The following is a 26,566-nucleotide window of genomic DNA, read 5'->3' as shown; positions in this document are numbered from 1 at the left end:
CCTTCACACTCAAATTATACATATTTGAACATGGTATCAGAGCCTTCCTTATGAAGGACTCTGAATACGACTTCTAAACTCTTCGCCACCACATCATAGCAGATTTTAACACTACGCTGGAAATAACTCAACATGAAAAGGATGCTTTATATTTGCATTCTTCGGAACACTCGAGTATGGTTTTGTCTTCCTCACCGCTAGACGGTACGAATTTTTTGCCCTGGAGTTGGGCAGTATATGTTTCACTTGGAACTAAGATGAAACTTGATTTCATCGATGGGACTTTTCCCAGACCATTGATGGGGTCTGCAAATTTCGAACAATGGAGGCATGTGGATCTCATGGTCACTTCTTGGATTTGGAACTCAATTTCCAAAGATATTGTTGAGGGTTTTATGTATGTCTCATCGTCTCGAGAATTATGGCTTGAGATTCAGGCTAGATATGGGCACAACAATGGCAATATGATTTACCAACTCCAATGGGAAATAGCATGCATTGCCCAGGGTGATATGTCGCTGACATCATACATGACAAAAATAAAGAGACTGTGGGGCGAGCTCTTGTGAATATCTCCAACACAAAGCTGCACCTGTGGGGGTTGCTCTTGTGGTGTCAACAAAGCTATTTCGGCAAAGGATGAAGCGACCCAGCTTTTACAATTCCTCATGGGGCTTCATGAGAGCTACTGTAGCACCCCCTACTCGCTACATCTAATTATCACTATTTCATCCCTTCTCTAATCAGAACTCATTCTATAAGTAATTCTCTTTCAACCAGTAAAATAAATTCTAATTTATCAATATAATATTATATGTCACAAAAGATAATATATACCGCCAAAAGTAATATTTACCCTCACTACATGTTCTCGTGTACATAACCTCAAGAAAAATCATACCACAACTTTCAAACACAAATCCCGACAAAAGACCAGAATATTTACAACCCAATAATAAAAAACTTTGACCTCAGAAGTCACGGCTGACCCACCTAATAAAGACGACGGCACCGCTCAAAGTCAGTGTGGCTAGTCAGTGTGACCTATCTCCTGAAAAGTACGTGGCAAGGAATGAGCTGCCTACTCAATAAGTATAGCTGATCAGTTTATATATATACACAGGCAACAATTTCAGGTACATGCAGTCACATCGACTAACAGTCATTATCAATAGCAACAACAAATATAAGCAGTAATACCTATTCACAATTATAAATCAAGCTATGACACAGTATTCAACATTATCGTTTATGAGTTAAGGGCCCCACTTACTCTAATTGGTATACATCAGTCAATGGTTTCGCCGGCCATCATCATATCATATACAGCACAGGATACCCGTTGTGTGATATCCCCACACTCTTTTACTTCAGCTGTGTAGCAATATAGCACAGGACATCACAACAAACATGGTACCCCCACACCACCCCAGTGTGTAGCTAACAAGCACAGGATATTCCCTGCTGCCCCGGAATACCCCGGTACCCTACGCGCCATGGTACCTAGCTTAATTCACATATTTTTCATATCTCAATATCAATCACATTTTCATAAACCATTGACTGTGTTTCCAACTAGGTAAGCGTCATCTTTTATTTCAACTCACGATCATCATTCTTTTCTTTATAATAATCACTTCCTCAACAACAACTCCCAATTTGATTTCATCAACAATCAATTATATGATTATCACATAATCATATCCCGCATATCTCTACATTACCATTACATATCACATAGTAACAATTTCACCAATATTATGATAATCTAGCAAATAATCCACAACTAATTATATAAACAATCAATATACGAAGCCACGCATAATAATATAAAGCCAAATCCACGTTCGCATCCAAGAAACCAATATATATATTTTATACAATACTACACATATAAATATATATATATATATAAATCCAATTAGCTATACTTACCGTAAATCCCCAAAATACTTCGATTCACGAGGGACTGCTCAACTCTCTATCTTGTCGTCACGTCCTATAATAAATTATAATACGTATAATCAATATATTTAATTTACCAAATAATTCATAAGAATTCACTTAATCAAACCCCTTATATATTTATAATTATCATTTTTAATAACATTAGTAAATTATATTACCATTGAAACCTCATTTTCCTCTTTAATAACATAATATTTCTAAAATATAACTTCCGAAGTATTTCTACGAATTTTCTGTCAATTTACCGTTGCTATACAATTTAATTAAGCAATAATACATAGAATTACATATTTGGTTAATCATTCCGATGGAATTGTGTAAATTAGCTATAGTAATAATTAAATCTAACAAATCTAATATTTTAATTACCCAACTATATCATTTTTATAGCAATTGTGATATTTAATTTGACACTAATATAAATAGCCAAAATCATAAAACACTCCGATTAAATAGTTCACCGCTCAATATAATCAACATTTAATAAACGGACTAATTAAATAATATAATTATTTAAATTATTAAAGATTAAACTCTAAAATCCGTACCTCTGTTTTCCGAATGTGTGTGTGCGTCGGTGTGTGTAAATGTGGGTGTGTGTGTGTTAATATGTAATTTCCCTTTCAATTCACATACTTATATATATATATATATGTTTAATAATTGGTGAGGCGGTGGCAGCACATGCCACTGCCCACCTCTTTTTTCCTTCCTTTTTTTTTTTTTTATATATATATATTATACTTTTGATAATTACCATTGTGTCCTTCCTAATTTCTTAATTAGTATAATTTACTTCCAAATATTATAACGAACTCCAATTTAATCCGTACAAATTTTATTACATCCCAAATTCAATCTATAATTTTATTTACTAATTACATCTAAATTTCTAATAATTACCAATTAGTCTCCCAATTACATACAAAATTCTACGGACGTCACAGCTACGATGCCGAATGAAGTCAGCTTTAAATGCTAGAACCATTGCTTACCATGGAACGGGCCTTCTCGATATTGTTCACTGTAGAGAAACAGAGAACTATTCACAACAGCATAGGTAATTCTTCAGGACATCTGGCGAACCACCTCACGGTCAAGGATGGTAGATGGGAAACCGAGAAGAAGTTTTAGGGTCAAAAACAACCTCCAGGGGATAAGCGGATCGCGACCTGCACATACTGTCTTAGGTCTGGACACACTCAGAAAACTTATTTTCAGCTTCATGGGACCCCGGATTGGTATAAGGCTCTGAGCGACAATAGAAAAGGCAAGGGATCTGGATCAGGTATCAAGGGATTTGCTGGAACAACAGCGGATGTTAAGGAGGTCGCTGCAGGTCATGCTCCCACCAAACAGATTACAGACCTCATGAGCGACCTCATTAGGCTTATGCAGAGGGTAGAGATGCAGACAGACCCTCCCACCAGCCCACCAATTTTGCTTGCACTGATGATAACTTTGCTGGTAATGTTTCTAAAACCTTTGTTAATAATCTGACTTCCTGGATGATTGACACCGGGGCCACCAATCACATATGTGCTAACCTTTCTCTTTTCCACTCCTACTAAAAACCTCCATAATTCTGGTTGATGGCAGTAAGAAAAATGCACCATACATTGTGGAGGTGCACTTGAATGATGAGGTCATCCTCACAGATGTCCTTTACATCCCATTTTTTTCCGTCACTCTATTCTCTGTCACACAACTATGTCACAATGGCTCTTACCTCTTCCAGTTCACTAGAACAAATTATGTCTTGCAGGACCGGGTAGCTAAGAGAAACCTGGTTGTGGCATTTTCTTTCAAGAACCTGTATGTTGTCAAGCAACTGGGTGTTGACAACCTCTCTCTTTCCAACCAGTGACCCGCAACCTACAGTCTTTGTGCTTCCTTTTATTATTTTGCTAATTGTAATGCCTTTTCTTGGCACCATAGACTAGGTCACGCCTCTTTACATGTATTGAAACAAATTCCAGAATTAAATTTGAATGAAAATTCGTTGACTCTATCTTCTGAATTTGTTATAAATCAAAGCAAACACGAGCTCGCTTCTCTTGTTGTAAAACACAATCTGCTGATCCTTTCGACCTCATTCATGTTGATCTTAGGGGGCCCTATAAGACCCCCACTCTTTCCAACTGTAACTATGTTTTAACCATTGTGGATGATTATAGTCGTAGCCTTTGGACTTATCATATCCATCACAAAATTTAGGTCATCTCTACACTAAACACTTTCCTTAATCTTGTCCATAACCAATTTAACAGAACTGTCAAAATCTTGCGATTTGACAACGGGGTCAGAATTCCTTAACCACAATTGTCATGACCTTTATAATACCTTAAGGATAATTCAACAAACTTCTTGTGTTTACACTCCTCAACAAAACAATAGAGTCGAATGCAAGCATCGTCATCTACCTGATGCCGCGCGATCTTTACTGTTCCAAGCCTCTTTACCCATGAAATTTTCGGGGAAGTCTATCTTGACAACGACCTATCAGATAAATAGAACTCCTTCCAAACTACTCCACTGGAAGACTCCTTTTAAACTCCTCTATGGTTTTTCCCCCTCCTATACTCACCTTCGTACCTTTGGTTCTCTCTGCTATGCGACCAATACTAATCCTCATAAACATAAGTTTGAAGCTAGAGCCCTCAAATTTGTCATGATTGGATATGCCACGACCTGAAAGGCCTATAGATTATACGACCTCGAGATTTCTAGCACCTTCACATCCAGAGATGTCCTATTTTATGAAAATCAATTCTCTTACGCTTCCTTGCAAACGACCTCCACATCTTACCCACTTCCTGTTGTTGCTCCTCATGCAGATCTTCTGATTAGCGACCCGCGATCTCCACCTTCTACCTCATCTACTCCTATCAATAGTTCCCTCACTCATCCTTCACCCACCATACCTACAGTAATTCCTACTCGTAGATCTACTCATAACATACAGCGACCTGCTTGGCTCAACGACTTTATTTGTAATGCCAGATCCTCTACTTGCTTTCTTTCCACCAACCCCGCATACATGTCTTTTGTGGCCTTGTTGTTTGTGTTGCAGGAGCCTAGATCATTCTCAGAGGCCATTGAGCATCAGGAGTGGAGGGATGCGATGAGATCTGAACTGGACACTTTGGAGAAAACCAGTACTTAGAACCTGACCACTATACCCGAAGGAAAGTGGGCGATAGGGTGTAAATGGGTCTTCAAAACAAAAAATGCGAGTTGATGGTATAGTAGAGCGATATAAGGCTCGTTTGGTGGCTAAAGGTTTTACCCAGGTCGAAGGTGTTGACTATATGGATAGCTTCTCTTCAGTTGTCAAAACTGTGACAGTGAGACTATTCATTGCTATTGCTGCAGCTCGAGGGTGGGCCCTACAGCAACTGGATATCAATAACGCATTCTTGCCCGGCCATCTAGAGGAAGACATCTACATGACTCCGCTTGAGGGCTATTAGGTGGAACCCCATCTCATTTGTAAGCTGAAGAGGTCGCTGTACGGACTGAAATAGGCCTCTCGACAGTGGAATGTGGAATTCACTCTTCGACTTACTACCTATGGTTTTTGCCAGACAGCGCATGATCACTGTCTCTTTGTCAAAGACACTCCCTCAGGAACGATGGTACTGTTAGTGTATGTCGATGATATATTGATTACTGGCCCTTCGCTGGCTGCCATTCGAGAAGTGAAGGATTTCTTCCACACCTTATTCATGATCAAAGACATTGGTGATGCTCACTATTTCCTTGGGTTGGAGATTGCTCGACTTAGTGTTGGTCTCTATGTCTTGAAGACCAAGTATACTATGGATATCACTCGAGATGTAGGTCTATGTCAGGCTAAATCAACCCCTACACCCCTTCCACAAGGTTTAAGGCTTCACTTTGCCTCAGACGATCCGCTCCCTAACCCAGACTCATATTATCGTCTAGTGGATCGCCTGGTATATCTGGGATTCACTCGGCCAGACAACTCACATTCTATTCAACAACTTAGCCAATTCCTCACGAATCCTTGCAAGTCTCACTGGTTTGCGGCTCTCCATCTGGTTTGTTATCTCAAAGGTTGTCCCTCCAAGGGGTTATTCTTTCCTTTATAGAACTCCTTAGTGCTGAAGGCTTATTGCGATGCATATTGTGGGACCGACCCAGATTCTAGGCTTTCACTTATAGGTTTTTGTACATTCCTTGGATCAGCTTTAGTATCTTGGAAGACTAAAAAGCAACCTACAGTATCCAGATCTACAGTTGAAGCCGAGCATTGCAGTCTTGCTGCCACTGTCTGCAAACTGCGCTGGCTTTCATACATCTTAACTGATCTTGGTGTTTCTACCTCTCTACCCATCGAACTTTTTTGTGATAACAAGGCGACCTTGCACATCCTGGCCAATCCCATTTTTCACGAACGAAGGAAACACATAGAATTGGACTGCTACTTGGTTCGTGATGCCTATAAAGAAGGTTTTGTCGCTCCCTCTTTCATACAAAGTTTGTTGTAGCTAGCCGACCTGTTCACCAAGGTGGTGCTGCCCTTATCTTCTTTTAACACTTTACTGTCAATGTTGAGTTTGTTCTCGATCGAACCACATCCAACTTGTGGGGGGGGGGGCTGTTGAGAGTTTGGCATCTCGATCAAATCATCGGGAGATCGCATCTAACGAGGTTGCTACCTCACGTGCCAGTCGTAATAACATCGCATCTGATGAGGTCGCTACCTCATTTACCAGTCGTAGAGAAGTCCAAATCTAGGTCGTCAATCTTGAGGTCGCTGCACCTTCCCAGATCTCTTGTCATGAGGTCGCGGAAAATTCTGTTGCAGATTTATTAGATTCGGGGTAGTTTCAGGGTAGTTTTGTTTTAACCATTTTTGTCCTTTTCTGTAGCCATATTTTGTTAGTTTATTAGAGGAGGTTATACCAATGTATATTTATATCCTTTGTATTGCTGCATAAATGATTGATTGAAAACATATACAAAACTTTGGAGTTATTTACTCCACAATGGCTGCTTTCTTGCTTCCTTCACACTCAAATTCTACATATTTCAACAGATATCGCCCTCATTGGAGAGGGCCCAAACTTGGCAAGCAAGCAGGCATTAATGCACCAAAGCATTCTCTATAGCCTCCGGAGGATTATGCTCCGCAGGTAGGTGGATGAAAATTCTGGAATTCTATGCGCCAGATTCCCTCCATTGGGGAGAACGTTATGACATGCTTTCCAAGCAAACAATTGGAGTTTGCTCCAAACACTTGCTTTCCATAGAAAGCTCCACATGAAGATCGAGACATGGACACGCTGATTTACTGGCCACATTAGCAATAAGCTTGCAGCCAGAAAGGAAAGGAGTTTATGTGAACCATAATACATTCATTCACATTTTGATACATATATGGTATGAGCAAAAAATCTTATTATTTTGATCAGGCAATAACATACCTAGTTTTTGTAAAAAAATAAGTACCCAAAAAATAAGAATCTCTACACCTTTACAATTAAACCATGTGCACACTATCATGACAAATGATTATTAAAGTACCTAGAAAATTCTCAAACTCCAACACTCCTCGTGGAGAATTTTCTTGGAGACTCTAAGCTTTGATCTTAGCTCTTCGAACTTGGCTTTAGAAAGAACTTTAGTTAATCTGTTAGTCATCTGATCTTCCAAGCGACAATTCACTAGATTGACTCTCTATTCTTTTTTTCTTCTCTAGTCGCATGAATTCCATATTGATGTGTTTGGTTCTTCCATGCTGTCTAGGATCCTTTTTAATAGCAATGACTGACTTCTCTTCAAGCTAAATCATTGTAGCATCTTTTCGGATTTGCCCAAAATCTATTAACAGTTCTTAAACCAAATTGCTAGGTTTGCCGCTACTGTAGTAGATCCTTATCCAAGTTTGTTTGAATTATTATCGAGTTTAAAAAATTATGTGCAAATTTGGTTTGATTGGTGATCTAACAAATAAGTTGAAATGAGCATTAGTTGATGAATCAAATATGAGTCGAGCTCGAATAAATTCAATATTTTTAAGTATCTAATATTATTTTGAACTAATCGAAACAAGTTGAAGTCGAGTTTGAAAGTCTATTGAACAAAATTTTTTGTCCAAGTTAACCATGTTAAGTTTAACAATCAAGCGAACGAGGTTTTACTATTAATTTCAATCGAGTATCGAATAGTTTGATATATTTTTCAGCCTTAGACCGACTTACTTCAGACAAAATTAATCATGGTCATTAATACCCCTTTTGAAATGATAAAAAGGGCAACCCATCTCCCTAGGCTTTTAATAAGAAGTAGACAGCCTAAAACATAAGGCTGTTTATACATATTTTCATCGAAAATATATTAATTTGACACCACCATCTAATATAATATACAATTTCATTAATTAATCTAAGCATATTGCCATTTAACAAGAAAACCTATTAAAAAGAAAACATCTACAAACAAACAACTGTCTCCCTATTCAATTTTAGCCTAATGACTTTTTGTTAGAACAAAATCATTTTATGTATATATATATAGGTCTAAAACTTGAATATTTGATAGTAAATAGGAAAATTATGTAATTCAGCATTTATGATTTCATATTATTAAGTAGGAGTAAAATAGACATTATATATGTCAAAAATCAATTGCCCATTTATACTTTGATTTCGGCATGAGAGGTGCAAAGAGAGGCAAATTTCCTTATTTTAATTTAAAAGTTCAGGAATATGGGTTGCTCTTTCATTTTGTTTAGCCGGAGTTTCTGCCCATTTATTTGTATGGGAGAAAATTGTATTTAACATAAAAAATCATACAATAAATGATAATCATAATAAATTAACTAACAGTCTGTACAAATACGATGACTGTGTAACATAAAAAACAACAACTATGTGTTTGTTTAAAAAAAAATAGTAAGCACATATTTTTTTATTATAATCTCAAGAAATAAAGTCACATTAATTAACAGTACTCAAAACCCACTCGAGATGTATTCATAATACATATATACTTTTATATACTAGTGAATAAATAAGTATATTTAGGATATTTTATAAAGGCAAAATTGCTTTTTTGGTCCCGTTAGATAAGGCCATTATCACTTATAGTCCCACGCTTTTCATGGTCGACAGTTATGGTCCCCTGGTTTCCAAATTTTAATACTGTTGATCCTATAATCACCTTTCTTTTGTAATTTGTATTTACACCTCATGCTTAGGAATAGGCCCAACATACTTCCGAAATAAATTAAAACCCCATAATTCATACCTTGCTTTTGACCGCTTTGTTTCCTGGTATTCCAAGTCCTCGGTTTTATGGACTTTTTCTAACCACACTACCGCAGCAGATGGTTCGCAGGAAATTGGCTCCTTCAGTAACAAAACAGCACAGCCCTATTTCGTTTCCTACCTTAGGGCGTGAAAGGGATTCCAATACAGGGTCTTAATAGAATTTTGGATAACAAGCTGAACAGAAGCCTAACTTTTATTGAAGAAATATAGGAAATATTATATAGATATTATTCCTCCATTGGAGGAAACAACTATTTAGCCTCTCATGGTATAGAGGACTTGACTTGTTGGGGAAACCCCCATAAATTGAAAATTTGAAATATTACAGAAAAATGACTCAGAATTCTAATGCTTTGAAGAGTAGGAGAAGTTTTCTGATGATCCCCTTCTGCTTCCTTGCATCTTTATTTATAGGCATCCGCGGACTTCAAATTCGGACTCCAAACTTGATTTACAATGACATCATTGCGTTCGTCATTACCTTGTGATTTCCAGCTGTTGGTCATAATGGTCTGTCGATCACATGCTTTCCAGCTGGCTGCTCTGCTAACTGTTGGCTTTTGTTTTTTCTGCCGACAGTCTTTTCTCTAGTTTTTACATCGTTTAATTTCTACTTCTCTTGGTAAAAATTTTTCTCTTTCCCTTGTCTTGGTCCGGTTCGGGTTTATTTTTTGTAACCCGAATTTTTGTCCCGAATAGGGGCTTTTCTTGTTTCTCGCAGCAAGGGCATAGATGGTTATGCCCTTTGCCCAACATGCAACATGTTGCATGTCGTCGTCCTTGTGGCTTCAGTTGTTGGCAACTTATTTTCCCAGATTAACATCCTCTTTTTCTCAAATAAGCTTTCAGCGAACTCCGTGCTTTTTTCTGTCATGGAATTTAATTGGAACGATCCATTCACTTTGTTGGAGAAGATTTTGAATGGATACTTGACTTTGTCAATCTCTGTGAGACAGACCCATAATCCCCAAGCTCTCCTAGTAGAGATACTATCTTCACTAATGGCTGATACCAAGGGAGCTTCTCCTGAGGCAGCTTTTATTTTGTTGAAAGCTACCATATCTGGCCTCTGCAGCTTCATGAAATGGAATGCTGGATGAGACCCCTTTCCTGCAGTTTCTGGAGCTACTGAAATAAATTTTATCTCTAGAATATCGCCTCTTTTCAAGTAGGGGTTGTGTTGCCATGAATCAAAGACTGCCCCACTAATCCACTCCGGAAGTTTTGAGATTTCCGAAAAACTCGGTGACATAGTATGAACTAAAGCAAGAGCTCCAAAATCATACCATTCTTTGACGTCTTCTGGTTTAGACCCTTCTAGCATCCAAATTCTGTTATATTTTCCGGATGTTTCGATAATGGTCTTGCCTGGATTGACTCCTTTGCGAGAAATTAATTTTTTCCACATACGCAGATAATCCTGCCAAGCAGAAGAAGATATTAATTCGTTAGTATTAGCCTTAGAGGTGCCTGTCATTGGCCTAATGCTAATCTCTCCCTCTTTAACCCCTGAGGTGCTGGGTTGACTTGAACCTACAGGAGTGTGCACTTCCTGTGATTCAATTATTGCTGTTTCACCAGAGTCTGGTGATGGCCTTGTGCAATCGGTACTTGAATCCGACGCTATAGGTGTAGAGCCCTATACTCTAAAGGCATGTTTTGGGTCATGCTCCCTCAACTCGTGAGTCATCCCCGAAGGTGACGCCTTCCGAATTTGTTTCGTAGGTCGTTCCATAGCGAAGTGGATGCTAGTAAGGAACTTCTTATTGCGACCTGAACTGTGTCTAGATCGGCTCTTTGGATTTGTCCGGCAACTTGGGCATTGACTGCTAGTTGTCCGAACTTTCTGTCAAGCTCCTCGAGGTTTTCCCGGAGGTGCCTGAGTCTCAGCATGATGGAGTTTGCTTCAGATGCCTCCATCTCTTGTCAGAAAATCTGCAAGAACATTTTCATGAGATTTTATAACGACAATATTATAACAATAATATTGGCATTCAGCTTGCCATCTGATAATACGAGCTTTCTCTATTTTTTATTCTAATTTATTCTTTAAGAAAGCCTTAACATTATTATTATCAACTTTTAAAGTAAATTCTTTAGCAAGTAAAAATAAAGGCCATTTTTTGAAACCCTTCCAAACCGCAAAGAATTCTTTCTCGTTTATGTGCCAAACTTTGGCTTGTTGTTCTGAGAACAACCCTCCGGTATATCTACAGGGTTCCCTCCCCTGTAGTTGTCTTCTTCATGAGTATTGCCGCCCATCTGTAATCATTGGCATCTGTGTAGACTACCAATTCATCCCCGTCTTGCGGTATAGCAGGCTTTGGAAGTTTACTGCAAACTTGTTATAGCTCACGAACCCTTTCGGTGTGGATTTCTTTCCATTTCCACTTTGAACTCTTCGTTTCTTTCAAGAGTGGTCGGAAATCCTTTCTGTATCTTGTAAGATCCTTAATGAAGATTCCTGCAAAATTAACAACTCCCAAGAAGCTTTGCAATTGCTTCTTGTCTTTGAGTACATCTGGGAAATTGCGGATTTTTTCCACAATATAGTCCTGCAACTCAATTCCTGCTTCGTCAATAAGGATTCCTAAAAATTCAATCTTATTGACTGCAATAGTGGCTTTCTTTTTAGAAAGTACTAAACCTTCTTTATAGCATGCATCGAAAAATATTTCAAGATGTTTAGTATGCTCTTTCATATTTTTGGATGCAATTAGTATATCGTCAATATAGACAAACATGAACTCAAAATAATCTTTGAAAAGATTATCTATTTTTCTTTGAAATATCTGGGGTGCATTAGCTAAACCCATTGGAAGCACATTCCAGATATACTGTCCCTGTGGTGTGGAGAATGCAGTAAATTTCTTTGATTCATTCTCCATCTTAATCTGATAAAACCCAGATTTGCAATCGAATTTAGAAAATACTTTTGCTCCTTTAATGCAATCAATTAAGTGTTCTCTACTAGGAATGTAATAACCATCAAATTCTAATATCTTATTAATACCTTGATAGTTAATAACCAACCTGGGTTTACCTCTCTTGATCTCGCCATGGTTTCTTACCAAAAATCCAAGGCTACTGTAGGTAGATATTACAGGTTCAATGAGTCCAAGACTGATATGCTATTTGATTATCATCTGCATATCCTTCTTATCCTCCATGTTCATCTGGATAGGCTTGTATCGAACATACTCGTATTTGCGTTCGTCTTTGACCTTAAGAGTAGCTTCGATCTTGTTCCTATCCCACCAAGCCAGAGGATTTTCGCTGAAGTTCCTCTGGGTAAGCCTCTTGACATTCTCAAGAGAAAGCCTGCTTTCTTCGCTGATGTCGAGTGCTTTCATTCCTACTTTAAGGTTTAGGATTTCCTCCTTGGATTCGTTATAGAAGCTATCGCTGTCTATGAGTCCCTGTTGCATGAAAGACAAAAGGACTTTACCAAATTTTCTCTTATCCTGCATTTTTGGATGAGTTAATTTGGCATCAAAATCACCACGTTTGCTGCGAAAATTTATTGGCATTATCCTGTTGAATGCCTTTTCTCTTCGCAACACCTGTATCTCACTACCACAGTTAGTAGTAAAGATTAACAGATTCCTTTGATTATCCTGCATATATCTTGCAAATGTTTGAATGAAATTGTTACCTACTAAGATATCGGCACCTGTATCATGAAAGTAAATAGGAGGTGTTTTTACCATAAACCAGGGTGATCCAAATGCTCCTCCAATCATGATCTTGGCTTCTCGTATTCCCTTATTGAGTATCAGGATTTTTTGTGAAAAATCCCTTCCTACAATGACGGGTAAAGTTTCCCTTGCTTCATTAGGGAAAACTCCAGGTTTTGCCGTGCAAATACCTGATCCTGAATCAATATAAGCTGCAAAATACTCCGTCTTATATTGATCATACAACATACCAACAGATATGTATATAGAAAAAGGACTCGTCATTCAATTCGTATGGTGACACCATCAAGACTGAATTCCATTCCGTTACCTTTTCTTCCCCATGGTTTATGATCTTCGAGAAAACTTAACCCCAAAGTCATACTCTCATTTTCTCTTCCTGCAACACCTGCAACTAAAATTTCATGGCCTGCTATTTCTAACATGCCTTCATATCTTCCAACAACAGGTTGCTGCAAATGATATAAGTCATCACAAGGGAAAAAATTCTCTTTCTTAGTGATGTCAAATACAACTTGTATTTCTTTCCATCCTTCAGGGCATCTAAGTTTTTACGTTATCTACCCTAATCTCTTGAGGAGTTAAAGCTTTTAATAATTCTTTCTCCTTTCCTTTATAGCCTGTAATCCTATCTTCCGAAAAGGACATTCGACTACTGAAATCAGTTCTAGAGCTAAGTGTTTTATCTAAAACTGGGTGATCTTTTATGATGATATCAACACCACCTATTCTAGGTATCCTAATATGATCTGGTGTCATGACCTTGGCGAACTCCTTGAAAATTCTAGGAATCTCAATATACTCTTTCCTAAGAAACAAATCTGAATGATGCGTATTGGAAAGGGCATATGCAATTCTATAAGTTATAGAATACGGTCTATTTCCTTCTCTCATTAGATCTTTTCTTTTAAAATCTTGATGAAGGGTTAAGACTCTACTAAAATCTTGGTCTGCTAGGTTGTATCCAATCCTAGGATGAATGCCAAACATCAGTTTTCCTGCATACAAGTTACCTATCATTATTCCAAGACAACCATTTCTTAAGTTATTGATTCTTCTATCCATTATTGATAAATGTATTTCTGAATCAATCCCTTCCTTAAAAGTTGCTCTTATTACTACTTCAATAGTTTCTATGTGGATCCATTTCATAGTAATGGCTACTTCTTCTCTAAGCTTACTCAATTCTTCAAGAATTTCTTCTTTAGGAATTAACTGCATTTCCATCACATTACCAGTAAGTTCCATAGATATAACAAACTCACCTGAACTTACTTTGTAGATTATGTGATGCTTCCTTTGGTTTACTCCTATCTGGTTCAGGACTTTCCCAATTCCTCCAATCCTATATCCATCATATGGGCTGAGGTTGGAATCTTGCCGCATGATTCTTTCCATGGTTTTGTTTGACACCGTCATTCTGGAAAAGAATCCTGATAGGCTTTCGGAGGTTTGAAGCCTATCTCCTTCATTGTAGTTATTCTGACTCGATTGAAGATCCATCCGAATCAGTCTCTATTTCCTCCTCATAAACGCTTTCGTCTGAAGAAAGATCTTCGAATTGGTAGATGGGTACCAAGTCACCATAGTAAACGGCATCTAAGATGTCATCCGTGGCTTCAAATTTTCTTAATTCACCACGTTTCTGCGGACAATCGGGAGATATATGTCCTTTTGCTCCGCAAGTCCAGCAATTGCAATCTTTAAAACTTTCATTGGCTCGGGTATGGGCCCGTCTGAAAGTTCTTCTTGTAGGGGTTCTTCCGGTGGATCTTGCATCTGTTCGTCTAGATCCTTAGGATGAAGCCCTTCTTGGTCCTGTTCTTTGTCCAGCTTTGTATGTTCTGGCTTTGGACTTGGACCACCATGATCTCCATCGGGAAAAGGTTCTTTTGGAACTCCTAGTGTAGGAGTCACTATTCTGCTTCTTCCTTTTCTTTGAAAAATCATTGTTATCACAACAGAGAGGGGTTCATTTAATTTTACCTCTCAGTCTTTTCATGTTCTTCTGGATGGATGCTTGATAACACCAATCTTTCAACTTGTCTTTAAGGAAAGACATTCTTCGCGCCACTGAATCCAGTTGTCCTTCAGGTACTTTGTATGATTGGATCAACATTTCCCTCCATGGACTGAATATTTTTGCGAAGAACATTGGAGCTGCTACTTCTGTTGCTACTCCACTTTGGAAGAAATACTTGCGGAACCAATAGATATATTCATCTACTGCGCAAATACTTCTTAATTCGAGGCTGAAAAGAGCTTGTGCATATTCCCTAGCTTTTTTTGCCCTACTTCCTTCGAAGTATCCATCTCCGATGAAGTGTATCTTGATGAGCCTTCCTAGCCGGTCAGCTATCGCGCCTTTCGAATCTCCGGCAAGGATGCTGGCTTTGGTATCTTCTGGGGTATTATCCCATTCGATTTTTACAGATCCCTCCAAGCTCAACTCCACAAGCTTTATGAAGTTTTCTTTGTCGAGCTCCAGGGTAGTTGCTGCTATCTTGATTGCTGCAACCCATTCGTCTATCAATTTCTCGGTATTTCGGAAATCGATAATATCCAAATTTAGTATAGCGCCGTATGGATGTAAGGGCTGGAGCATGGTCCTGCCCAAGGTGTATTCTCCGGCACTCTTTTTGGATTTCTTCCTGTATTTTCCTTTAATCTGGTTCCCACAAATGTTGGTGTGGCATTAGTGTGGAAATCCGCACTCTCCCTCATCGGTTGATCCTCTGGAGGATCATTAGAACATGTACTTCCTTCCGGTGGTGGTAGTGCTGGAGTGATCTCATTTGTTTGGATATTGACTAAATCCACGATCCCGAGTTGGGAAAAGGATTCCGCTAGTTCTTGTAGATCTGAAAGATCTGCTCTTGTTATCTCCATTATTTTATACATCTGATAGATGCAATGATCAGATCTTCTCTTGACCTTGTCTTTGGAATCTCCATGGTCTTCCCCTTCTGGTGTAGAAGAGGTACTGTTCCGAGGGCGTCCCTGATTCTCTCCTGTCTGGATCTAGAGGTCTCAGGGCTCTCTCGTTGGTTTTTCTTCAGATCTGTGACTTCGGCCTTCAGATCTGTGAGACCCTTGTGTAGATCGGGAAGAATCTTAAGGACCTCGTCCACCTTTTGGCTCAAAGATTCTATTTTCATAGGTATATGTATTAACCTATGTCCATAGTCTTGAACCGTCTTTTGTATCTACCTCAGATCTTGGGAGATCTTTGATGTATCTGGCTCGAGTTCTTTCCAATCAGTCATAATTTTTGGAACAGAAATTATGTAGGAATTTACCCGTTCCGTTTCTCCTGGCTGGGATTCTACCATGGACTTCAGTGGAATGTAGACGTCTCACTGCATTTCCTGGTAGTACTTGTCGAACTTCAAAATTTCTCAGCCATTCTTGTTTTTCTTCTAACGTGAGAAGCTTCGGGTCAATCCTCTTGGGACCATTGTCACATTTGTCAAGAATTTCCATGAGAAATTCTCTTCTTTCTATTTCCAGAGTCTGTAAATATTCCCTGTTTTCACAGTAACTCGAACTTTCGTTCAGTTCCATATTATCTTGAAAAGTCTCCTCCATTAGTGGATAATATCAAAATGTAATATAATCATATATTTCTTCAATAAACCTAGGCTCTGATACCATTCTTGCAAGTTGGGTGTTCTTTTACTATTTCGAGATGAAATGGGACTAAATGTGTTAATTTCATAAAATTAATGGACTAAAACTGTTGGTCCCAAAAAACAAGGGACCGAAAGTGAGAACTACCTTATCCTATGGGACTAAATCTGTCATTTTCCCTTTTATAAATAATATTTTATCATCAAAATTAATTTCTATTAAGGGTTGCATCTTTAATAAATAGTATAGATAAATAAAATGCAATTGAAAGTCTGTAACAAAATGAAAATCATGTTACATATATAGTAGGTGGAGGACTCACCTGGAGCTCTACTCCTAAAGAATTGCTGGAAGCTTTAATTTTTATTTCCTCTCGGGTGCATTATTCTTCATGTCGGCTTTCTCGCCATCAATTTTTTCTTGTACCTCAATTTATTTATTGCTTCAACTCATTATCAATGTTTTGAAAATCAGATTTGTTTGAGATTGGGTCTGATCAATTGGACTGAATTAAAAATACTAACAAACTTGAATCATAATATATAAATTAGAGTGACTGCTGCCTTTGTTGCTTCAGAGAGGTAGCAGTAGCTGACTCTTTTTTTAACTAACAAAGATAGCAACCACTACCTCAATATAAAATGAATACAAGTACAAGAATGTCAGGACAAAAATTTTGGGGAGAAGGGGAAAGAATGAGAAGAAAAATCCAACTTGTGTTGAATTTTTTTTTCACTTGATTAAGCGCAGAACAAGTGTAATTGTCACTTTTCTTGAATTGTACACCAATCATATGGTAAATGTATTGTACCTATAATATGATTGATTCATTCGAGTCCAAACTAAATTTTTTTCTTGTTTTCGCATCTTTTCCTTTAGTTTGAGTTTTGCATTTTTTTTAAAATAATAATTAAGTTGACCGGTTTTCACTAGTACACATGGCAATCCGATCTTAATCTGTCCATTCAAGGACCGACAGCTGATCGAATCGATCGGTTTAAATCTGAGTTTCCTAATGTTTCTTATTAATTAAGTACAATTTGTGAATAATATTTCATCATATCTAAAATAATTATTCTTTTAGAATTTTAGAAACGAAATTCTATTATTTGAATTTAAAACTCTATATAAATTATTTAATTTACATTAGTACCACTAAACTATAGCATTATAATATTAAATGAAACTCTTTAAAATATTTTATGACTTTTTGTTATGTTTAATTACAATGGGTAAAAGTAAAAAGTCATTACAAGTTTAACAATGATTGACAACGATTAGTGGTTTTTTTTTTTGTAAACAAGGTAAAAATATTAGTTACAACTAAAAATCACGACAAATAATTTAGTGAGTAAAACCATGACAAAAGATAATTAACCATAGTCAAAACTTTATTTTTCACAACGATCTTTGGTTGATCATGTAAATAGTATCTATTAGCCACAATTTTTAGGAATAATTATACTTAGACGTCCTTAAAAAATACAAAATATACTTTCTCCCAAAGAGGTTTAAAATTATATTTACACCCCTCAAAAATTTATTATTTACACCTGATCCGCTTTTGCTAGAATTTGGACGAAAAATGCTGATGTTAGCAAAAAGAATTACATAAAAGTTTTTAATTTTACCCTCATTTAACATTCTCTTGTAATAATTTTATACTTATAAAGAAAAAATAAAATGATGTTAACCCCACTCTGTATATATATATATGTATATTACATTTATCTTCTTATAAGTATAACAATATATACAAAAATATTAAATAACGGGAAAAATTAAAAATTTATGTAATTTCTTTTGTTAGTGTTAATTCTTTTCGTCCTAACTCTAACAGAAGGACGTCGGGTGAAAAGGAAGAATTTTTAGAGAAGGTGTAAGTGTAATTTCAAAATATTTTTGAGGAAAAATGTAATATTACATTTTCAGAGAAAGTATAATTAACTCTAAACTCTTTTTTTATGACAGCTGAAAACTTTTTAGAAGTATAAAAAACCTAAACGTGTCCAGACTATGTTCGACATCATATTTATTTTATTTTATTTTTATTTTCGGACACGCGGATGCTGCGTTCAAGTCGTGTCAGTGTCCACTATTGTACATAGCATATAATCTACTAAGGGGGTAATTTCAGATGCTTATTTTAAGTATTTATCGGATTATTATTGAAAAGAGTATTTGTTTTTTACAGTTTATACTTTTGAAGTACTTCAACTAAATTGATTTAAACCATAAATGATAAACAATTCAGTACCAACTTGTGCAGATTACTTGTATGCATTAAATTATTTTTTCAAACACCCTAACAAACTTACAATTTTCTCTATAATACAATAAAACATAAGTTATTGCAAACAACCCTTTAACTAAAACTTTTAGGATGAAATTACTAAAAATTGGATGGATGGTCATAATAATTTACCTACTTTGGATGAACAGAAATTTATATTTTGTACCTTTAAAATAAATAATTATACATATTTTTAAGTTAAATTTGGTTAAGAATTCAAATGTTAAGACATTCTTATTTTATGATTTATCTTGATAATTTTCATGTTGCATATTTAATTTTTATGAGAAATTAAAAATATATATTAAATATATACGTATTATAGAGAACCGTGTCTGATTTGGGTCACAGGTTGTCAGCTACCTCGCATGCTGAGAAAGGTTTGGGACCTGAGAAAAGGGAGCAGATTGATAGGTTTACTATGAGGTCCTCAATTAAGATCCTCCGATTCCTAAGTCATTGAAGATATTCGAGATAGAGGAAACGATCTTAATGCGAACTTAGGCGAGCTCAAAGCGATCTTAATTTGAATTTTAGTGTCATAAATGTACTGAACACGGGATATTTATAATGTCTTGGTGGGTCCACTTGCCTGTCCGAAGGTTCATTTGCGTTATGCCACATGTCGTCATCCTAGCTCACATGACGTCATGTAAATCGACGGCTCCAGTAGCAGGTCTTTTAGGTGGACTTGAGGGTCCGAACCCATGAAGGGGCACGGATCTTCGGGTTATACCTGTAAATAATGCCTATTTTTAGGGTATTTTCGTTATTTTTAATAGTAATTCTCTTAATCCTCATCAGTACTTCTCCACTTCTTGTTAGTGTGTGAAAACCACTAAGAGAAGTTGAACAGTCATTCAACCTAAGTCCTTTGATCTATCTGTTATCCTTCTCATCCCACCATCCGTTTTGGCGCGCCTTTCCATATTCCACTGCCTATAAATACAGTCTCAATTTGACTTGTTCTTACCCCTTTCTTGCGAATAGCTTCCTTGGTGCGACCTGCTGATATCTTGATTAGTTATCTCCAGATATCTATCACGATCTCCTTTGCCTATTTTATTATATCTTCTAATTCTAATTCGAGCTTGAGGTCTAGCTCCAACTTCATTTCTTCTAGGTCGACCGCGTCCTTGCCCCAGCCCATCGCTCATAAAGGTCCTTCCATTGTTCCTCCAACTAGGATAGAAAAAAACCTAGAGATTGTAGATCCGACCGACAATACCTTAGAACAATATGTAGCTATGATGTTTAGGGATCCATGGGCAGGTATTATAAGTTCTTTAAGCATGTCCGCAATGCGATTAGGAAGACGTATTAAATTCCCAATAATTTTTGAGATAATTCTTCTGTGTTCTTTTGAAAGAATGCATCGCCCTCCTAAGAGCTTTTGCCCACTTTCAACTGTTCATCTCGAAGCGGGCCTTCGGTTCCCCCTTCCTCCACCCATATCCAGTATACTAGGTCGCTTAGACATATGCCCTATGAAACTAGCCCCCAATTGCATTGGTCATATACTTATGTTTATATTAGTTATGCGCTATATTTGTCTTGAGTTAGACTTTAAGAATTTCTGGTCCCTTTACAAATTTACGACCTTGAAGAGGTCCGAAGATCGAGGGTTCTTCTATATCACTACTAAGACAAATTGTAAATTTCTAGATAAGCTTAAGTCCAGTGTAAGGTCTTGGAAAAATAAATTCATTTTCGTTCATCCTTCCCTTTGTCAAGTTTGGCCCTTTCCCTTTGAATGAAACGACTTAAGGCTTGAACCCGAGACTTATGGGTGGGGGCTGGATGATGACATAATCAACAGTCTCACCATTTACTAGTAAAAGGCTGATAGGCTCTTGAAGGCAAGCGAAAATGATGAGTTCGCTAGCCTAGTGGAGGAGATAGAAAGAATGGACAACCCTTGAAAATTTCTGTGATTTTTGCTAAATCTTGATGCTAGATCGCAATGCCATCCTGCTTTTTGTAGTTTTTTGACAAGGATGGCCTCCCGAGCTCTATTTCTAATACTCTTTCGCAATGAAGTTGCCCTCCTTTGCTCACTTTTACATATATCTTTTTATATTACTTGCTTGCGTCTCCCAGTGTTATTTATACTAGGAATGTTCTTTTTTTCAGAATCTATGGTTTTGCTTTTCAAGATGCACCCCTATGGTTTACTTTTGCTTTGATAATTCTTCACATTACTTTCATGCGAATTGTGAGTGACCTCTCCAGGTCAATTGTCTAGACTAACTTTAATTAGTTGAGACCTCACAGAGTCATTTTTTGTTTGAATTTGAAAATCTATCATAACGTGCGACGTCATGGGGTCTTTTATACTTAATCAAATTCTTTCCAAGATTTGAAAATGCTTTGCAGAATTGATAGCATGCGATCTCATGGGGTTGTTTTATACTTGTTCAGATTCTTTTTCAGAATTTAGTCTCAAAATTAATGACATGCAACCTCATGGGGTCGTTTTATACTTTGTCAAATTCTTTTCCAAAATTTGAAAATCTTTTTGCAAAATTGATAACATGCGACCTCATAGGGTCATTTTATACTTGGTCAGGTTCTTTTTCAAAATTTAAAGGCTCAGAATTGATGACATGCGACCTCATGGGGTCTTTTTGGTCAAACTCTTTTCTAGAATATAAAAATTCTTTTGCAGAATTGATAACATGCGACCTCATGGGTCATTTTATACTTGGGACAAATTCTTGAATTTGATCTCCCATGATGCGTGAACTATGAAGAGCAAAGAGAGCATGATTTTTTCAAATCTATATGAGATTAATCTTTTTCTAATTAATATAAAAGTGATCTTTTTTAGATCAATACAAAAGTACTTATCACAAAATATAGGCTCCTGCAATAGAATGCTTGTATTGAACAAAAAGTACTAAGCATATAATCATTTTATTAAGGGAAAATTGCATAATACCCCCCTGTGTTATGCTAAAATTGCACAAAACTTACCTATGTTAAATAAATAGCCATAAAAGACCTTGTGAATTTTGAAACCCTGCAAAAAAGACCCCCTCCGTCCAAAACTGACGGAAGGTGCTGTACACGCGGTGGAAATGAGAGTAGGGCTTTTTTTTTATCCTATTTCAGCTTTTTTGATAGTACAATAGTCCAAAATACCCTTCTCCTTCATTATATATACAACTAAATATCCCCTCACAAACATACTACAAAAATAGGATTTTAAGTGAGCAAATTTTCAATTTGTCCCTTTTGTTTGAATATAAATAAAAATCATATATTACAAATTAAATAAAATTATTATTTAATTTAATATATTTTCATATTTATTTATAAAATATACTAAATCAATATAACAATCCTACAATTATATCAGATTTTCTTAACTTTTATAAAATGTTATATCATTTATCAAATTAAACTATTATTTAATTTAAATGTATTTTAATATTTATTTTAAAATATACTAAATAAATATAAAAATACCTAAAATTTATATCAATTTTTTTAACCTTTATAATATTATACTAAAACTATTAATATATATTTAAATTAAGCATTTACTATTTTTTATTATTTTAAAATTTTATTAAATTAAATACTTTACTAAATTATTATTTAATTTAAATATATTTTAATATTTGTTTATAAAATATACTAAATAAATACAAAAATACTTAAAAATTATATCATTTTTTTAACTTATATAAAATATTATATTTCAATTATTAATATATATTTAAATTAAACATTTAATATTTTTTATTATTTTTAAATTTTGATAAATTAAATAATTTTTATTTATTAATTCTTCTCCGTCGTCTTCTCCGATGCCGACGAGTCGCCGGCGGTGATAAAAATGGGCAATCTTGGTCTCATTGGAATCATCTCGATGAGAGGAGTCGAACGGTGGTAGTCTCAGGCCGTGATTCGTCAAGACGGCGGCGAATCGACGCAACAAACATCACGGCAGAAATAAATTTAAAAGTTTTGGATCTCAGCAAAAACTTGATGAAAATGAGAAAGGTTGGTCGTGTTCGAATCTTCACGTCGAGGCGAATCTATTGGTGGTGGTCCCAGGCCAGAATTCATCCGGACAACGACGAATCAAAGCCAAGAAGCTTTGACGGTCGTGCTCAAAGCCCAGTCTTTCCGGTCGATGAAAATTCAAATTGATGGTATGGATATCTTCGTCTTGAGGAGAGGATTCCAATGGTATAAGCCATGGTCAAAAATTCTTTCAGACGAGGATGGAATCATAGAGAGAAGATTCAGAATGAAATAGTATATATAATATATATACGATATATATAATGTATATATAAATAAATATAAATAAAAATATATTTAAATGACTTAAGATCTGGACCGTTTATTTTTTACATTCAAATATCAATGGTTGTTATAAGAAGGGTATAACGGTCAATTTAGCAAAAATTTAACGCTGTTAGGGTTCATCTAACGGAATGGGAGAGTATGCAACAATTTGGAAAACATAGGGGGGTTTTTTGCCTATTCTTTTAACACAGGGGGTTTTTAGCTAAATTTTAAAAACACAGGAGGGTTTTATACAATTTTCCCTTTTATTAATTCTCATTCTCAAATTATAACAAAAACTTCGCAGATTAGTCATTGTAATGAAATTTATTTATTTTTTATGTTTTGATATTTAAGCATATTTAAGAATAAAAGAATTTGTATTTGCGAGAAATAAATAAATAAATAAAAAGTCAATTTGACTATTGTAATTTCAGTTACATATAGGAGCATATTACTCCATTAAAGACAAAAAAAATGCTAAAATACGCATGTTAGTGTGCACATGGTATAATTGTGAAAATACATATACTTTCTCTCTTGGCACAGAATATGTTGACTTGAAAGGTTGCAGGAAACAGAAGTTTGAAATTTTTTGACATTTCCACATTTCTACTACCACCACAAACTTATCATCAAACTCGGAAAAACACGCACACACACAGATATTCAAATTGTCAGACTATGACAAGTTTATGCAGAAAGCAATGGAAGCAAAAGCAAAAGGAAGCATTTCATCTTCTGGTCTTAATTTTCATGGTACATTGTAGTCGGTGATCAGCTCATGGCTGATTTTAGCATATTACAAATTTTGCTAAAAAAAATATTTGTTAATACAATTTTGGGGGTAACTTTTCAATTTTTTAATTTGCCAAAGCCAACTACAAAGTTTTGCAACATCAAAATTCTTTTTTAATTATAGAGAGAAAATATTTGATTTCTAATGTTAATTTTGAAATCACAATAACTTCAAATATTTTATTCTTTGTTAAATGTATTTGTAAATTTCCAATAAAAGTTACTACCCTTTGTAATGCATTTGTTGTAGTATTAGTAACAAAAGAAATATAACATTTCATGATATTAAGACCATAAATTGTAAACTTTATAATGTTGCCACAATGATTTTCGTAATTAGTTGCAATATTTATGTAAAAATTAGTACTAAGAATGATTATTAATAAAAAAACCCTGAATCTTGAGCCTTATGCAGGCCTATAATGTCAAATTCTTGAACAATAATATTTGGCTCGGGTCATAAATCTTGAGCTGATTAACTTGTCCCATAATGACCCAAATAGCTGTGTAGCCTATGCTTAACGCAAGCCATGTAAATGTTTTCTACTTTTTCTCACTCTTAGATGACTTGCTAGTTTTAGTCCTAGTGACTCATTCAAGAGTCAGGAACTCTATGATGGATATATCAATAATATTAAACTATTAATACTATATATAAATATATATATCTTACCATGCTTTAATATTTCTAACTCCACTATAAATACCATAAATATTATTTTTTAAGAAAAAATATAATTTATCATCATGTGATATGAGAAATAAGCCAAAAAAATTCTGTAATAAATAAAATAGCAAATTACCCCTTATGTTTTTAAAAAGAAGCAAATTACCCCCTATCCAAACCACTGATAGGGAGGTAATTTGCTTTATTTTTTGAAACACTAGAGGATAATTTGTTAATCTTCTTTTTACAGGGAATATTTTCTCATTTCATATATTATAGGGGATGAAGTACATTTAACCCTATTTTTAAACCAAATTACTATTCATTAATAAGACCAGAAAAAATTCTCTATTTCCAAAAGTACAATTTGAAAATTGTCAATCATATAGAGGATAATTTTTTTCCTCCCATGCATCAATGCAAAAATGATATTACTTACAATTTGTTCTTCTTGGAGTATCACAAAAATAAAAACAAAGCGAGATTCTTTGTCTTTAATGCCTTAGACTGTTCTGTGCCGCAGTCAAGAGTACGTGGAGTGATGTCATCGCAGGTCAGTTGTATAATTGAAAATCTTTATTTATTTATTTATTTGTAATTTTTGAATAATTTTATAATTTACATCTATCTTGACAATTAATGACTAAAAAGGTTGAATACTAAAGAATGAAAACCACACAATCATAAAATCTTACTTGACAATTTTAATTTGGCCATACATAGCCTCATGAATAGACGCCTCAAATAGTATAAAATTATTTCATTTATGAAACTTTGTAGGAGGAAGAACAAATAAATGCGAGTGTCAAGCTAGCACCTCAGAGCAATGTTGAAGGTACATAATTGTTCAGGCAAAAACAAAAATAAAAAGAATTACAATTTTGGTCTTGCAAGTATGAGGTTAACAATTTTACTTTCGTATGAATCTATCTTCGTTTGTTTGTTCTATTATTTTAAAAATTTTGAACATGGAGTACATAAATGATGGAAATTTACTAAAATGTCCAGACGAGGCAAATAAGTATAACTAGGTTATATGCGATGCTTTTTGACTAATTTTCTACATGATTCAAAATAATTAATAATTGAATAAATTGTATTTTACCATCCGAACTATACTTTTTATTTTTATTAACTTTTTTTTTTAACTTACCATGTCAATTTTATAAATTTTGCACTTTGCCATATAAGACTCATCTTTGGTTACCTTTTTCCCAAAAAATATCACATGCAATGCATATTTTATTATAAGGACAATGTGACGTGATACTTTTCATATGATATTTTTCCAGCAAAACAATTAATAAAAAAAAAATCATATATGGAAAAGTGCAAATTTTATAAAATTAAAATAGTAAATTTTCATGCGTGTTTTATATATCAGGAGAACAGGTTGGGAAGATCCATAAAGAGGAAGCAGTGTGCAGATATGTTTTAGTTACATATTTCAATATGAAAATATTTTTATGACAAAAAGCAACTGCAATATCATCGCCTTGACCCATGAAAACTGCGCAATGGATCGCCAGTGATCCAAAGAAGAAGGAAATTTCAAATGCGAATACTGTGAACAAAATATCCAGAATCTACCGTGACATTATCAAGGGCAGATAAAGAAAAGCCAAAGGAACCAAGTTCGAAAACTAAAAGGTAACATATGGAAAATTCTTTCTCAAATCAGATTTGATCAAATTAAATTAGTCACAGAGCATACACATATTTTATGATTGGTCACTTCTCCTAAATTCTATACCAATTACACGGCTAGAATTTTCCCATATATAGGTGACTTTAATGTATTTCAAATGGGGTAAATTGCATCTACTTATCTGTGATATGAAAAATAGGCATATAGTTTTCTTATAAAAATTAAATAATAATTTACCTTTTTCGATATTTAAAAAAGGTA

At 35.3% G+C, this 26,566-nt stretch overlaps 1 long non-coding RNA gene across 1 annotated transcript; it reads right to left on the bottom strand.

Moving 5' to 3' along the window:
• Nucleotides 1-780: 780 nt before the first annotated feature.
• On the bottom strand, nucleotides 781-2,580 carry LOC148787730 (uncharacterized). Its single transcript, XR_016066167.1, has 3 exons — nucleotides 2,517-2,580; nucleotides 1,936-1,999; nucleotides 781-1,051 (listed from the first exon to the last, which is right to left on the bottom strand). It is a non-coding gene; the product is annotated as an uncharacterized LOC148787730 (long non-coding RNA).
• Nucleotides 2,581-26,566: the final 23,986 nt, after the last annotated feature.

The sequence above is a fragment of the Sesamum indicum genome, linkage group LG6 (assembly GCF_026168435.1).
Source record: "Sesamum indicum cultivar Baizhima isolate 11 linkage group LG6, ASM2616843v1, whole genome shotgun sequence".
Classification (NCBI taxonomy): domain Eukaryota; kingdom Viridiplantae; phylum Streptophyta; class Magnoliopsida; order Lamiales; family Pedaliaceae; genus Sesamum; species Sesamum indicum.
This window is presented reverse-complemented; position numbering and strand designations above follow the sequence as displayed.